Below are 18573 nucleotides of genomic sequence, written 5' to 3' on the forward strand. Positions count from 1 at the left end.
TATAAAACGTTTTGTATATATAGATGGCGTTAACGTCAACAATTACATACATATAGATACAATATTTATAAATTTACAACAATAATATGTAGTGCAATCTGGTTTTTCTGGATGTGAATTTGTTGTTTTTTTTTTTTAATACTGTGAATATTTTTGGAAAATTTTCTTCTGGATTATGTATTGGTGAAAAATAATTTTTTTTGGAAAAACAAGTGATGAAAATTTTTTCAGTGTGATTATTGAATGTGGAATTTTTTGTATAAAAATTCATCGTAGTGTATTTTTGTGATAATTTGTATAAAAAATAAACATATTTTCCGGAGATTATGGAGCGAAAATGATAGGTGCGTTTAGTTAATTTTTTTCTTTTTAATTTTGTTATTGTTTTGAGGAAATTTTCTAATAACATATGCTCATGAAATTCCTATTTTTCCTATATTATATTCAGCGGTTTGAATAAGTGAAAATAATTTAAAATAATTTTAAAATATTTGGTGAATTTTCAATTTAAAAATAAAAAGTTTTGGTTTATAAAATCAATTGAATGAAAATTTTAAAATTCATTATAGATCATTAATAGAATCATTTAAAAGTGATTGGTAAGAAATTAGTAACAAAATGCCGGTGAAAAAATAAAATTTTTTAAAATCGATGAGAATCCAAAATACTCACCTTTCCATTATTTTTTGACTCTTGATAACTTTATAGGAGGATTTCAACAAGTTTAGCAGGACTGGTTATTTTTTATTTAATTTTAAATTCAACAGGATTGATCCGGCGCAGGGTCCTTAGAGCTTTTAAAAGGTTCTCTTAAAAAGTGTCTCCTCAATATTAAAACTTTCAAATATTTGATTCCCATTGCTTTTTCATTTATATTGTGTATAATATTTGTTATTGTGCAGCTCCTCTAAATTTAAAAACATATTAGAAGCATTAAAAGAAATTCTACCAATTTTACCAGAAATTCATGCAATAAATATTTTGTATATGCAGTTTTTTAGGACACCTCATCGCGAATTTGAATAAATCGAAAATAATTTAAAAGAAAGTAAAAAAAATTCATTTTTAAAGCTTTTATTATCAGAAAACTAGAAAGTCTTCTAGTTTTTCGAAGAATTAAAACGGAGAGAGACGAAGAAATAAAATGCTAAATAAAAAATATTTTAGAACATTTTATGGTTAATTCAATAACATTGAGCGGTTGAAGCTTTTATTTATATTCTATAAGCTTAAAATTGATTTTGAGTTTATATCCAGGGTGAAACTGTTTTTCCCAGCATTTCCACCATTTATTTCTTACAATTTTCCAAAATTTATTTTGAAATTACATACATTATGAGAAATAAAACCATAATTTTCATGGAATAAATTTGTGTGTAAACTGAAAATCCATTTCAATTGGAACTAATTGATAGATATTTGTATTTCAAATGTGAAACAGACAGCAAATTAAAATTAATAAAATTGTAAACGCTAGGACCACTTAAAAGCTCTTAAGTCCTTACGCAAGACAATTGCGATTGAATTCTCGCCTTGGAGAGAAACAAAACAATCTTGTCCAATTTTTTGAAGTCAGTCTGGAGTCATAAGACAATAAATATATAAAACTAAGCATTATTGCTTGGTATCAATTCTTCTCTTTTGAATAATGATAATAGTTCGCATCCAATTTGACTTTAATCAACTTTCAATGATCTCATTGATGATCAATAATAGATTTTTGAAACAAATTTGAAAAAGTTCGATTTGAAAACGTCAAAACGAAAAATTGAAATCGAATAAAATAATTTTCTAAAACTATTAAAGGCATCGACATATAAATTAACAAAGGATAAGAGACTAAATTTATTGTATGATAAAAAAGAAAATAAACCGAAGAAAAATAATTTTTTTCTGGATCAAGTTTGTTTCTTAAAATGAAAATTTACTAAGAAAATAAATTCTTGGAGCGAAAAGAAGAAGTTTTTATCTTGTTTCTGGAAAATTTTCGTTTTCTTTTTAATATTATTGAAATAAAAAATCCATTGTTCATGTCTATATTTTGCTAGCCAACCATCTAATGAAAATTTTTATTATCATGAATAATTACTTAAAGAATTTTGAATTGTGTGTGGTTAAAATCTTGTAAATTAATCATGAAACAATCCAAAAACAAATAAAATGATAATCTTATAAACGTTTCGATTATTTTAACGTATTATAAGGTATAATACGACGATAATACCATCGTTAAAGAATAGAAATAAGGCAAAATAAAGTGAAAAGAAAGTGAAAATTGGTTTTATCATTATTATCAATATATGTATAAGAAAATAACACATTCAACAACTTAAATCCAATATATATTAAGGATTTAAGTTTTGTAGTAAAATCACTTAACTAAAAGTAATCCAATAAAGGTTATTCGATCACTTATACTAAGGTAAAAAAATAATACCTCTATCGAATAAACAAATGCATGTTTATAGAATAATTTTGTAGCACAACCTTACTTAAAGCTATAGATGGACTAACAGAACCATTATAGTAGTTCTTATACTGTTCTATTTTTGGATAGAAAAAAAGTTGTAATTCCAAATTTTCCAATTCTTGTTGTAAATAATTTAAAACGAAGTTTTCCTTTTCAATTGAAAACATCAAAGTTCCACAATATCTAAATCAACAAAATATTGATTGGACCTACTAAGACCTACTTTTTTTTGTTTTTAAAATAAACCCAAAGTTTAGGGTTAGAAAGTAAATTTGAGTATTGTCATTGATAATTTTTTACATTCTTGTCACTGAGAAATAATTTTATTTTTACTACTTTCAAAAAGGCTTGTTCCGTTTCATAAAAGGTTACAAGTGATTTACCAATCTGCTTCTCTATACTAGTTACGTATTAACTATACTAGTTACGAAAAATAAAAAACAAAAATAATATGAACTGAATTAAATACACTGTATAAATGATCCAGAAAGGCTTAGAAGTGCAAGATAATTCTGAGATCTTATATTCTATCACAGTCACATTTATTTGTAGTGAAAAAAATTGAATTGTCCATGTTTAAGTTATAAAAATCAAAAATTTCTCGAATCTAAAAATGACAATGACAGTATAATAATTTAATAGCTTAGGATAAATTTTCCAGATCAGGACCTACAAGATTGACGATTCACTAAAAATTTTTAATGGTGGAAGCGCAGATAAAATCCAATTTAATGAGTAAATAATAGTTTAAGAAACCAAAAAACACGCTTTTTAAAGCAGCTGAAATAAAAATTAGAAAATAAATAATAGTTTAAAAAACAAACTGAACTAAACTTCAAAAATAATTTCTATAAGTTAAAAAATTAATAAAATGATTTAGAAACAAATCATTTTATCGTAAAAAAGATTGGGATGCTTTTTATGATATTTTCTAATGACTTTACTTTTAGCAGTATCTGTCAATTAAATATTTACAATAGTTTAAATCTAGCACCGCACGCTTTTTTACGATAAAATGGTTTTTTTCTTAATCACACTATGTTTTTTTTTAACTCATAGCAATTATTTTTTATTTGCTATTATTTATTTGCCTCAAAATTTGAACAATGTCCTCAAAAATTTTTTGAAAAATATGTATGTTAAAATTGATCTGGGAAATTTTTTATTTTCTCCAACGAATTACGAATACATATATATAAGGTCGGCATCAATTTTAGTAACAAAATTAGTAGGTAGATGATTTTTTTGAAAATTATTCTTTCTGAATTTCTTACAATTTTTAGTGCGAATATAATTACCCTTCTTTCAAAAATGATAACCTGCTCGTTATATTTGTCTATCGATTTCTTTTAACTAAAAAAATTTCTTCTACTACATAAAGTATACCAATGTTTCAATCAAAAATAATATTTGAAGACCTAAACTTTTTAGTTCAAAATTTTGAGCGTATAACAAAAAATGTCTAATAAGTCCATTTCCTTAAGTATTATTCTTGACTAATTATCTATGAGCGCCATAACTCAAGAAACTAAAATAATTGCTATAATACAGAAAATATTCAAGAATTAAGTGGGATTGGCCATAAATTCTGCAATAAGCAACATTGATTCGTAGACACATTATTTTAATCGTTTGTCACAAATGGTTTGAGTACTGATCAACCTTAATAAAAAAGTAATCCAATAAATTTTAAAAGTGTTTCTCATACAAAGTTGACACGTTTTTATAATTACAATTAAATTATTAACTTTGATAATGAAATGTGTATATCTTTTTAATTAGACGAAAGAAAGCTCGATTGAAACTCTTATACGTTTTAGGTACGTGTGTTGGTAAAAAATAATTATTTCTAGAGTTCAATTAGTTTTAATTTTATTTTAACTTCGTATATTTTTCAATCAACATTATGGTATAGAAGCTAAAGAAAGTGGTTTGGTTTCATTGTATGAATATACGCAGATTTTCGTGGAAAACTTTTATTATTAATTTTAAAACGTTTTTGTAAGTCATTACATAAATCAAATTTATTTTAATAAAGTTTTTAATTATGAATTTTAAAAATACTTTTATTAGAATGTTTGTTACCTTTATTGATTTTTTTTAACTTTCTGACGGAAAGTTAAGGGCTATACCTCGAAATTAAAATAAAATTTTTTGTGATGTCTTAAACTGCTTACAATGATTAAGGCAGTCCGCGTAAATATTCTGGTATTACTTCCAACAAGTTAAAAATTCACACTGTTGAAGCGCTTGTCGATTTTCTAACTGGGATACCAGCGTGAAATTGATGAAATTTAGTTTTTTTTATTATCATAATAAATAAGAACAAAGTTAAAACAGTGCAAAAATCACTTTGTCACGCAATAAAATCAATGTTCATTGTATACGAAAAATTTTGTTGAGTGTAGAACAAAAGGTTTTCAAATCATATTCATCAATTTTAAGTTGAAGGTGCGATTAAAATATACCGAGCCTCGTACTTAAAAAGCTTGGCTTTTGAAACAACGATACCACTCATTGTTGCCGACCTTAACACATAAGAACCACGCATGCTTAATTTTTGACTTCTTAACAACAATTTCCAAGAATTAACGCTAGTTTTATCACTATCTCTAGCATCATGTGATAACGATTTCTAACATCATGATTTAACTATGTATCAACTTTAAGCCAACATAATTTCATTTCCTAACTAATTTGTCACTAAAAAAAGGATAATCGAAAACGGTTGGCGTGATATTGAGTTATTCGTCCTCTTGTCGTACTTAATGCAAATTTAAGACTTTTATGGCTTTCTCATGGATGTTATCAGAACTGGACCAAAATAGGACCACACGAGAAGCACCAGCTTTCAAATAGATAAAAAATAATTAAAATCGGTTCACCCAGTCGAAAGTTCTGAGGTAACAAAAATTAAAAAAAATACAGTCGAATTGAGTACCTCCTTTTTTTGTTTGAAGTCGGTTAACAAGATAATGCTTACTATAAGGGCCTTATCGGAAAAATATTTATCAGAACTGTAGGTAATATAGCTATGGCTTGTTGATTTTTTTTTTTTAAATCAGAACAACATGGTGGGTTATTTGTGGTTGTAAATTTTAACGTTTTTCACAGAGTAATTTAATTTTATTAAATGACCGTCCGTATATGTATGTTTTAAATGCAAATATTTTTTTTGTTTTTCATATTTGAAATATAAATATTTGTTATATCCATACTAATTCCATTATTTTATATACAAATTTTAGGTTTCATAAAAAAAATTTAATTTGGTTACATGAGGGGACAGAAGGTTTTTATAACTATAGGAAAATTAGATCTTTTTAAATGCTCAACATTAATTTATAGAAATATCTTGAGGGAGAAGTTAGCTACAGAAGTAATGGCATAGCTATAAAAAAAACTGGTGTCGAACGAAGCGTATTAACAGCAATTTGATCCGAAATCAATTTCTTTTGTAAAACTTTTTATTATGTTGGGAAGTTACTCTTGTGGACCTCAAGGGTCGCATTAGACCCGACCCACTGTATGCTTTATTTTTTATTTTCAACTCCCAAACCAAAAAGAGAATAGTAAAACCTTGACCACTATGTCTGTCTATGGCATCGTAGCTCCTGAACGGATGAACTAATTTTTGTTCCTGAACGGATGAACCTATGATTCAAGTGCGAGTTTTGCATTCCGTACCCAAAACAACTTTAAAAAAAAGCCTTGATCTTCGAAATTAGTTGAGAGTGGAGAAGGGCTTTAAGGAAAGAGGTAATTTAAAGGAGAGTGTACTTAGCTATGTTTTAAGTGCCAGTTTAGGGTTTTGCACTTGAAACACATTTAAAAATTTGTAAATTTAACTAGTTTTAAATTAAAAAATTTGCTGAAGAGAAGTTTTTTTATATACTTTAAATGACATTATACAATGTATAAAATTAAGTTTAAAATAAATTTTCAGTTCATTTAAAATATTCTACAACAAATTCTATGTCGATATGTAAAAAAAAACAACGTGTATTAAGCAAATACCCCCTTAATCACTGTGAACTTGTGTAAGTATATAATCCTATATACCTCTACCTAAGTGTGTAATAATTAAAAATAAGATTTATGAAAAACAATAGACTTGAAAGAAGTAACATGATAACTAACATACAACATGTAGGTACCTACAGTCACAGTACATACTACATAGAATTTTAAGCACATAAATTATTCTAAGTACACTTTTAAAATGAATGCGTGTGTCGTAGGTATTACATATAATACTAATACAGTATGTACAGTGTGATCGTACACAGATGTGTCAAATATATCAATTTATATTGCTGTAGATAATCGTTTGTGTGATTCATTTTAATTTCTTTGAAATAATATTGTAGGTAGGGAAATTTATTGTTCTATTTCTATACTTTGTATTTATTATTAAATGAAGTTTACCGTCATCTTGGCGACTAATGTCGATTAACTTTTGAATTGGAAAAAAAAAGATTACCAAGAAATTGATTAATTAGCTATTTTATATACATTTTTGAAGCTGGTTATATTATTACACAAGTTTTAGTTTTTTTATTACTTTTGAGTTCAAACAAAAAAGGAGGAGGTTATCAATTCGACTGTATTTTTTTATGTGTGTAACCTCAGAACTTTCGACTGGGTTAACCGATTTTGTATCTCTTTGAAATCTCGTGCTTCCCGTGTGGCCCCAGTTCATTTTGGTCTAGTTCTGACAACGACATCCATGAGAAAACCATAAAAGTCTTAAATTTGCATTAAGTATGCACGACAAGAGGACGAATAGCTCAATATCTCTCTCAATAATGATGATTCTTTTTTTTAGTGACAAATTAGTTAGTGTGCTTTAGATTCACTAAAAATAACAAAATAAAAAAACTTTTAACAAAAAGAAAACCGACATCAAATGAAAAACTTTTCCAAAACAAATGAATATGCACTAAAAAGTAAAAAATAACGATGATATAATGTAATTAAAATTATTGTTATTTTTGGAGTCGATGTCAGCCAAGCTAATGTAGCAAACTGTTCTGTCACAGTTGTTTTCTTGGCTGACACCGACTCCAAAAATTACAATAATTTTACCTACATTATATTATCGTTATTTTTTTTTTACTTTTTAGTGCATATTAATTTATTTTAGAAAAGTTTTTCTTTTGAAGTCGGTTTTCTTTTTGTTAAAAGTTTTTTTAATAAAAATTTAATTTTCTGTTCAAAATAAGTTTTGGAGTGGTGTGTAAGTTATATTCAAAGTGAACCAAAATTTATTGCATGCTCAAATTTATTTTTAAGTACCCTTCATAAATAAGATGTATAATTCACCATTTTCCATGAAGTAAAATATTCAAAATGATCTCAATTAACGATTTAAAAAAATAATCAATAATGATTTTGAAAAATAGTATATCTATTTGCTATTTACATGACTAAGAATTACGAAGTTTTAGTTTGTAAAGATTCGAAAAACTAGGTATTTATTTCATTTATTTGTTTACTCAAAATTAATGGATATAAATTTTATAAAACTATGAAGGTGGTAAATTTGAAATATTTGAGTTATTACTATGGATTAACGGAATTCGTTTAACACAAATGTATTATTTAATAAAATATGGTAATTTAATTATAAAATATTATTAAAATTTATATCCATTTTGAGTGTTATTTTATTACATTTTATGATGATACCAAAAAAACTGTTAACAAAAAACAAAACCGACTTCAAAATAGAAATTATCCAAAAACTAATTAATATGCACAAAAAATTAAAAAAAAAAATTGCGTATTATTCTGTATAACAAACAATAATCAAAATATTTTTTGGAATTCTCGTAAAAAAAATGAAACAAATATAAATAAATACTAAATAAGCACTAAAAAAAGAATAATCAAAATCGGTTGGGGTGTATTGAGTTACTCGTCTATTTGTCACGCACATACTTAATGCATATTTAAGACTTTCATGGTTTTCTCATGGATGTCATTGTCAGAACTCGACCAAATTGATATGGGGCCACACGGGATGCACCAGCTGTCAAATAGAAAAAGAATCATCAAAATCAGTTCACTCAGTGAAAAGTTCTGAGGTAACAAACATAAAAAATACGGTCAAATTGAGAACATCCTCCTTTTTTGTTTGTAGTCGGTTAAAAATACAATAAAATTTTAAAATAAAATAATTAAATATCTATTTACACTTACAATCAGAGTTTTTATAAATGAATCATATAAAATGCATTCTATTGTTTCATGAATCATAAAAACAAAGGATTTATTAGTAGCTCTGAATTGACTTCAATATCAAAATAGACTAAATATTACATTTATTGATATTATAGTTTATTAAATTTTACAATATTTGAACAAAAACCTTCATTTAAAAGCATATATGTAATTCATTTAAAAAATTTTTATTTTCTACGATTAATTATAAATCACATTTGAATAACACTTGAAAAAGAAGGGCTACTTTTACATAATAAGGCTCTCTGATTAGGCTCGGGCAAATTAAACCAAAGATTATAATAAATACTTGGCATTCATGAGAAAACCATAAAGTCTTAAATTTGCATTAGGTACGCACGACAAGAGGATGAATAACTCAATATCACGCCAACCGATTTTGATGATTCTTTTTTTTAGTGACAAATTGGTTAGTGTACTTCAGATTCACTAAAAATCACAAAATAAAAAAAACTGTTAACAAAAGGAAAACTGACTTCAAAAGAAAAACTTTTCCAAAACAAATTAATATGCACTAAAAAGTAACAAAATAACGATAATATAATGAAGTGAAAATTATTGTTATTTTTGGAGTCGGTGCCAGCCAAGCTAATGTAAACTGTTCTGTTAGAGTTGTTTCCTTGGCTGACACCGACTCCCAGAATATCAATTATTTTAACTACGTTATATTATCGTTATTTTTTTACTTTTTAGTGCATAAAAAAAATTTTTTTTTGAAAAGTTTTTCTTTTGAAGTCGGCTTTAAATGTTGTATATCTACGAATAAAATAAATTCAATATCAAATTAAATTTTTCAATTTTTAATTTAATAAATATATCAATCAACTTGTGTTTATTTAAATATATTATTTTGAAATTTAAGAAATAACTATCAGAAATGTCTGATCGATGTTTTAACGGAAGTTAGTAATGTTTCATCGTCATATGCACATACATTTTCTAAGATCTTATATTATATTATTTTATATTATATATATATATATACGTTGTGTTTCTTTTAGATATTATATAAAAGATATATCTATGTATATAAATATATTATGCACAAAAGCATCTTTGTAAACTAACTTCATTAAATTATATCTTTTGATCAGATTAAGGAGAGGATGTTTCTAAAAACATTGAGTTATTCACTCACACAATTTGAGTGAGTGTATCTATCTATATCTATATGCGCAACGAAATATTTTATGTTGTTTTAAGAATATATTAATTTAGTATTTTTTGCCTAATTATGTCACATATCGTAAATACCGAAAAACATATCATATTTCATTTATAATTTAATTAAAGAAATTCTTATGTAAGAAGTATGTAGAAATGGTTTTTTAAACATTTTTTTCTCATAGATTTACAGTTAGTAGTAGATTCACGCGACTGCTGTATTTTATTAATATTTATTTGATTTCTTGCTGTAATATGTATACCCTGTGTATATGCAATATATACCATGGTATAATAATTTAAGTCTCAAGTTTAAAACTATCAAAGTTAGGGAGTGGAAAGTTTGTAAGTAACTTCAATTAGTGTTCTTGTAAAACAACCTCGAAAAACAAAAACAAAAATTTAGAAAATACTTGTGTTGGTTGCCACAGTTGTGTTGGTTTTTCAAAGTCTTCTAATTTATAAAAGACTAGCATGATACCCGCCCGCTACACTAAAATATTTGGACAATTTTCAATTTTTTTAAGTGTAAAATAGTCATAATTCATTGAGTATATCAGAAAAGTAGGCAATGAATTGTTTGACAATTACTATTATAATTTTTTACAGAAATCTTTAATTTATGGTTTAAAACAATTATCATAGATGGAGCAGTAAAATGTCAGAATAAATTTAATTTTGTTTTAAAATATATCTTTATAAATTATAGCTCATGTGTTATTCTGATGTATGAGCTATATTGTTGTATAGTTTCATTCAAATCCAGTAGCTAGTTTTTGCTCGAAAGCGTAACAAACAAAGAAACAAACATCCTTACTTTCGCATTTATTATATATAGGGATAATACTGATCTTCAACATATTCTATACAGAATATTTCAACAATTAACTCAGTCAATTGTTTGTCTCATTTTGTCCTTAATTAATTACTTTCACTTTGCTAGACCTCCAAGCCGCTGTCTATGGAATCAGCGGTTTCAAAAGCATAGAAATTTATTATTCAATCCCGTCTCTGATTGCTTGTGAGTCTATATTATTAAGAAAATGGGAAAATTGTAACCAAATTGATTTATTATGACATTAAAAAATTTCTATTTTCTAATTAAAAGAAATAAATTATCAATCAAAGTATATAATATTCAATAGAAGAACAGGAAGATTTTCATAAGAAAAACCATTTTCATTTTTACCAATCACAACTGTGAATCTTATCAGGTATTATTTGCCATTCCAATTGATCGTAATTTATTTCCTTGAAACGTAACCTATTTAAATATAGCACATACGTACGCATATTGCTGTATAAATATTTGGAAAAAACTTTTTGACATTATTTTAAAGAAAATCAATAATTTCTTAACTTTGTGGTAGGAAATAAATTTTCTTAATTCATATCACAATGTTAAAAAATTCCAGGAAATAAAATAAATTACACGCGCACACATAAAGCACGAAATATTTAATTAACTCACATCAACCTTATTCATACGATTGACAGTTTGAACATGTAAATGTCGTTTCAACTTTAAAAGCAAAAACCTTAAAATAGCTTATACCAACGATATTTTAAAACTGATTCGAATTTTATCAATCAAATACTTTTTACCAAAAAAATAGAACGAACTTCAGAATTTTCAATTAATTTATTTTAGAACTAGAGTGATACCCACCCGCTTCGCTGGGTTTAGAAGTTAAGATTGATAAAGATTACCTTCGCTTATCCCCTTTCTATAACACTCGAAATAATGGTAAGGATTGTTTTACACAGGTATAATATATGTATGATTTTCTATTTTTTAAATGTATAATAGTCGTAATTATTCATTGAGCATATTTTATATTGACTTGTTTTACAGAAATCTGTAATTTATGGTAATGTCAAATAACTACTTTTACAGAAATCTGTAATTTATGGTAATGTCAAATTAGATTAGTTTTTATTTTTTTTTTTAAATTAATATATCTTTATAAATTATATCTCATGTGTTATTCTGAAGTATGAGCTATATTGCTGTACAGTTTCATTAAAAACCATTCGCTAGTTTTGGCGTGAAAGCGTAACAAACAAACAAACAAACATGCTTACTTTCGCATTTATAATATATAGAGATAGAGATTAAAACAGGGTATATATATATATATATTTTTTTTTTATTTTTTTTTTTTGTGACAAACACAAATTGAAAATCTACTTCTTTTTTGTAAGTCTGTAAAAATAAATTTACTACACAGAGGTACAAACACGGTATGCGTCTTTAAACGTGAGCACGGTATGTCGCTTGCGTTTATTATATAAAAGAAGAAGAAAGTTAACTTATACGCAATAAACAAAATCGAATTTAACAAAGATGGTAAAATGTGAAAATATCTCGCATTTATTTTGTGGCCTATATTTTTACTGTGTGTGAATATTTCTATAAAAAAAAAAAAAAGCACACGAAACTTTTTAAGTTTGTTAACTTTTCAGGTGTGTTCTTTTTTTTTTTATAATTTATTTAAATTAAAATTTTTTTCCTATATATTATTAGGTTTCTTTTTTTTATCCTAAAAGGCATTTAATTTTTCTTTTTTTGTAGAAAATATTTAAGTAAATAGAAGGAAAAAAATTTTTTTAATAAACTGAATTTTTTTCTAAAGTTATTTATTTATTTAATGTTTTCTTAAATTTTAATATTTTAATCAACATGAATGTAATAATTTTTTTTTAAGTATTTTGTTATAAAAACATAGAGGGTGTTTTTTAAACATCTAAACCTTTGTATTTCGAAAAAGGTATGGAAAATTAAAAAAAAAAAGGCCTATGTATCGGCTCTTTTTAGTGGAAGAAATTATTACATTACGTTTTTTATATGAGGACGCCTACATGGTCAAACAGGGGTCAATTTGGATTTTTAAAATGGAACTGAATGTTCTTTGTAGCAGATTCTTACTCTTTTTCTTCTACTTTTGTTAGCAAATCTGGTTTCCTTTACTTCAATTTTAAGCAGCTGATATAAGGTTTTTTCAGGTTTAAAAATTGCCAGAGAAAAAATTGATGCAAATTCTCAAAATAATAGTTTTTCTCACCTCCGTGCAGAAAGTGTCAACTTTCATCCCGCTGTGCAAAAATGAAGTTGCCGTTTTCTGTCCCCGTTGGGGAGAAAAATAGCATTGACACCACCGGAGCACGTCTCAGGTCTCATGTTCATTGTCGGCCGAAGCGAAGCCGAGGCGAGTTTTTTACTTTTGCTCCCTAGATGTGTAATATACTATTTTTGCAGATACTTTATTTATCCAAAAGTAACTTTTGTCCACAAAATTTTTTATGCATAGACACTATTCTTACAGTTTTTAGCCTTAAAATCCCAAAACTATGTGCTAGGAAAATTTTCTTTTTCAGAAAATAAGCAAAAATCTACAAGAACAAATACGTAGTTCCATCACAAGAACAAATACGTAGTTCCAAAAACAAAGACTGCCATTTGGCCATTTTCGTATAAAAGATACTAAATACTGTTTTTTCATTTTCCCTAATAAGTAAAATTTATAAACTTGCACTTGGGGCATAACTAAGAACACTCTCCATAAAATTACCTTTCAAACTAAACAAAAAAAAATTAAATTCCGATCCGTTTAGGAGCTACGATGCCACAGACAGACTGAGCGATACAAATTATAACATACCTCTTTTTGGTTCGGAGCTAAAAATGAACCGATACATGATTTTCCGTTTTTCACTTATTCATTCAGTTTTCCACATATAAGGCTGGACAATTTTTTTTAAAAATCACCTGTATATGAAAAAGAACCGTATATACGCAATATATACCAGACTAAAAGCACCTCGAGGTAAAATTATAAGGGTTTTTGTTTGTTCACACACTGGATAACTAATTACAGAAACTTGAAAATTTCTCTACAATGATCCCTAAATAAATGGCACTCATTCATTTCATTAATAAATTTCCATAATTTGTAGTAAATGAAGCTCTGGCTAGCACAAAGAAATATAAAATGTCCGTCTAACAGTCAAATATGTGAGAGATGAAAAATTGGAGTGCTTAAAACTGGGAAGTTAAAGGATGATTTTTCTTTTTTATGAAGGCTGCTGATTTATGAAGGTTTTATGTAGTTTCTCAAATCCCAGCTTTTGAAACATTTTCCACAAGATGTCACGAATACGTAAAACTATTCTGTAAAGAATGAGCTACATGGCGGAAATTAGGGACGTGATCACAAATTGATTTGTCTAACACACACTTTAAGCTATTCTTCATATTACATCATTCGTAAAACGTTATAATAATTTAATTTTCTGAGATAGTCGACAACTAAAATTTTTATGAAAAGAAACTCGAAATTTTCTCGTTTAGTCTTAAAATTTTTTTAGTGACAGTAAAACTTAAATTACCTTACACAGAAATGGTTTTAATTAATATTCTTCTTTTATTACAACGATTTCAAAGAATTTTATAAAATATTTACTGAAATATATCGAATACAATAAAAAACAAGTGAAAACAAACAATTGACTGAGTTAATTGTAGAAATACTATGGATAGACAGTGTTGATGACTCTGTCACATTACACATATATAACTTATATTCCCATATAATACATACTATACAATTTGCGTATAATTTGCGTTCTCTCGGGTAAACAGTGATGAGAAAAAGTTTCAAACAAAAGTTTATTTTTATAAAGAACACTTTTTACACTTAAACTTTTGTTCTATCTCTAACGGTATACCCAATTGACCTAAGTTGCTCATTTACGAACTCAACTTCACTTTTTACGTCCTAAGCATGCTATAAAAATTTCAGCTTGATATCTATTTTCGTTTTTGAGTAATCGTGACAACAGACGGACAGACAGACGAGAGACAGACAGACAACCGGAAATAGACTTAAGAGATGATTTTATGAACACCTATACCAAAATTTTTTTCGTAGTATTAATATTTTGAAGGGTTACAAACTTGGGTCTAAACTTAGTATACCTTGGTATATTTCATATACATGGTATAAAAATTGATGAACATGCTCATTGCTTTTATCTGATACTCCTTTGTAAGTACCTTCTATATTTATACAGTCCTATATTTGAAAACCGGATGGTTGTTTTTGAATTATTTCTGCAAAACCAGTAGGTGATATTAAAATTTTAGTGAACAAAAGGCTAAATATCTGACCTAATTTGAATTACAGTAAATTATAAATTACTTTTAACCCTTCTAGTTTGAACAACTGTTCGGTAAATGACCTCAGCTAAGTCAAATAAAGGGTAATGTTTTGTTTGCAACAACCAGAAATAATCGTAATAGATATTTAACAAAGTACAAAGAAATCAAAAATATCACATTTCAAACTTTTTAACATATATTTCTTAAAAGATTTTTCCCCTATCCCAAATTTTATAATTGAATTATCAAGAATTAAAGTTCGAAAATTCTAAACAGCTGATAACGGAATTGAATAGTAATAGTTGTAATTAATAGTAATAATTCTTGTCAAATGACACACACGCCGTTTTTTCGAGTCACGAAAAGAAAATATTTTAGAATTTGAAATTCAAAATTTTTTAATTTAACTTACCCCGCAGTTGAAAGGCGTAGTAGCTATCTCAGCAGGGAGCACTCTGCGTGTTGTTGACCACCTTAAAACTACGACCCCATAAATTTTAGATTTCAAAATAATTCCAGAAAATGTTCGCTGGATGTATATTTTAATACGTCAGCACTCGCGTCATCCGTCTAGTAATCTTTAATCGCATGATGAGAGATTTGCTCACACGTTCTGCACATGCATTAAATATTTAAATAGAATGAAAATGTTTAAAGCATAAGGAATTAATATAAATAATTAAATTCATTTTAACTAATTTCACCATATTTCTTTCACAATTGTTTTTATTTACTCAGTAATCCTTATATTAAATTAACGAAAGTATACGAACAGGACCGAAAATTTCCGTATTTAATACTTCTTTGCTTACACCTTTACTCTCGTTATGAGAGAAATTGTCACAATTTCTGAAAGACTTGAAATAAATACGTTAGAAAAACTGTAGGTGGGTTCAAAAAATCATAATTCTATTTGTGTTTGAAATCGAGCGTGAGAAAAATGCCCATAACACGAGTGTTGACGGGTCAAACAGTGTGAGTTAGCCTTTTAACACCCGAAATGTATAAATGAAAGTGAATAAATTAGTCAATTATCACCTAAAACCTAAACATCACGCGTCGTATTAAATGCATGGGTGACCTAGAATAGACAGAGAACGTCATGGCTTATTTAATACAATCGCCGGTAGAACTGCCACAAGTCTAGTAGGATTTTTTGTTTGTTTTATAATTTATTTTTCATTTTTAATCAAATAATAAATTATCCTCAATAATTTTGAAAATACGACATAATGCAGACTACTTTACGTCATTGACAGAACATTATATTTATATATATGTTTTAAAACATGAAATTTTGTTCTACGGTTTGTTAAATTGTAACATTGTGTATATTACGTTCAAATGAATATGTTTTTTATGTATGAAAACTTACTAAAAGAAATAAAGGGGCTAAAAATGAAATATAAAAATCATAAATTATTATCCAACATTATATAAAAGGGTCCTCAGCCATTCTACATAATAAATTGTATATTTCAATGATGCATACGATACCGCACATCCAACCAGTCATTTTACATGAGGAAAGAAAATTAAGAATTTTGTGTTTTCTGAAATGTCTAAACATTTTATCAAACCACCGATAAAAATTACTTTTTGTTTTTGTTGTTTACTTTTAACCATGCATACGATATTTATTTATATCATGGTCTCTTCGATTATAATTGATGTTTTTAATTTGATGCAAACAGTGTAAATTAAATATTGACAAATATCTTGTCTAGCAATCTTAATTTAAGAGAATTGAAAAAAAATACACTCGAACCCGGACTTCTTTCAACGCATACATTGTTCTCCTTTGCTTAAGTGTTTATTATTAGTGTAATCAAGTGGTCATATTGTCCGGCAAATTCCCTGCTGGGTTTTTTCAGACCGATAACTTAAGTATGACGTTATTGACGTTTTCATGCTCATTGGGAAACACAGCACAATCGCAAAAAATCGTAGAGAAAGTTTGTCAGATTTGTCATAAGGAAGCCACTCACAAAGTATCAAATATACATTGATCATTTAAAGAAACAGGGTGCTGTCCCGCGGACTATTCAAAAATATATGAATTCTGGACACATTAAATTATTCCCATTTCTAATTAGCTGGTAAAATATACTCATACAACACCACCGTATTATATTTCGAACGAATGATGCGATATTTTTTTTTTCAAAACTTATTATTTTTAATTACTTTTAATGAATTTAAATAGGGTGTATGCAAGGAAGACTTCTGACTATATGCACGTATATAATATATAACTCAATCTTTTGTAAACAATTTTTATTTTTAATTATATATGTATTCATAAAATATATTTTGTGTCAGGTTAGATAGGTAGCTGATAAAGTTTGTAGTTTGTTCCCCTTTTGTGGCTGTAAAGTTTGTGTTTCTTTAGCAATCATTAGATTAGGTATAAAAATATATGTGGTAATTTTTATACCATGCATATATGTGATATGCATGGTATACTAAGTTTAGCCCCGAGTTTGTAACGTTTAAAAATATTGATGCTATGAACAAAATTTTGGTATAGTTGTTTATAAAATCACCTAATTAGTCCATTTTTGGTTGTCTGTCCGTCTGTCTGTCAACACGATAACTCAAAAACGAAAAAAGATATTAAGCTGAAATTTTTACAGCGTACTCAGGACGTAAAAAGGCCGTAAGAGGCCGAGTTTGTAAATTAGCAACATAGGTCAATTGGGTCTTGGGTTCGTATCCCATCTTGTAAACCAATCGAGATAGAATAAAAGTTGAATTGTAAAAAATATTCCTTTTAAAAAAATAACCAACTTTTTTTTGAGACATTCTTTCTTAAACATCACTGTTTACCCCCGAGGGCGCAAATAGTATGTATTATATGGGGATATCAGTTATGTATGTGTGACATGTATGTATGTGTAATGTGATAGAGTAATCATCACTGTCTATGCATGGTATTTCAACAATTAACTCAGTAAATTGTATGTATTCACTTGTTTAAATGAACTTTATTTTAATATTAAAATAAAAAACTTAGTTATTCAATTAATTTCTTTTCAAAATATTTTCAAAAAAAGATGAAGTGAAACGGGAAATTTAAAATTTTTTGTGCATGTTGTTAAAAGTTTTTAACTTTACCTCAGAGAAGTTATTTTTATGGGTTCGAAAATTTTCATATCTTAACGTTCCAATCAGGACAATGTATTAACATGACTTTTAGATTGATGTTTAAGGGTGCACATGTATGTTCGTTGATTCGTAAACATTATTTTGATTTCCCGTGAATGTGAAAGTGTGTTATGAAAAGACTGGCAAAGTATCGCGTAAAGAGTGTTTGGTCTTTGAAATACGTAAAACTTTTGTCTCAGTTTCTTTTGGTGAAACGAATGAGGGGTAAAATTTATTTTTGTTATCTAAAAGTTTAGAAAAATTGAAAATAATTTCATTCGACAGTGTCTTAATTGCCTAAATATTATTTTTTCAGGATTTGGGTCCGAACTTTTCATTTTCAAGATTGTTCATAGTATTTATAATTTTGGCTACCATATAACAA

The 18573-nt window shown here is 27.1% G+C and overlaps 1 protein-coding gene across 1 annotated transcript in view; it reads left to right on the plus strand.

Annotated features, from left to right (window-relative positions):
• The first annotated feature begins 277 nt into the window (after positions 1 to 277).
• Positions 278 to 18573, plus strand: part of LOC123294822 (discoidin domain-containing receptor 2-like) — a 62524-nt gene continuing 44228 nt past the window's right edge. Inside the window, exon 1 of the mRNA XM_044875986.1 lies at positions 278 to 344. The gene's annotated coding sequence lies outside the window, so the exon portion shown is untranslated. The remainder of the gene's footprint in view (positions 345 to 18573) is intronic.

Source organism: Chrysoperla carnea, chromosome 3 (genome assembly GCF_905475395.1).
Source record: "Chrysoperla carnea chromosome 3, inChrCarn1.1, whole genome shotgun sequence".
NCBI lineage: Eukaryota > Metazoa > Arthropoda > Insecta > Neuroptera > Chrysopidae > Chrysoperla > Chrysoperla carnea.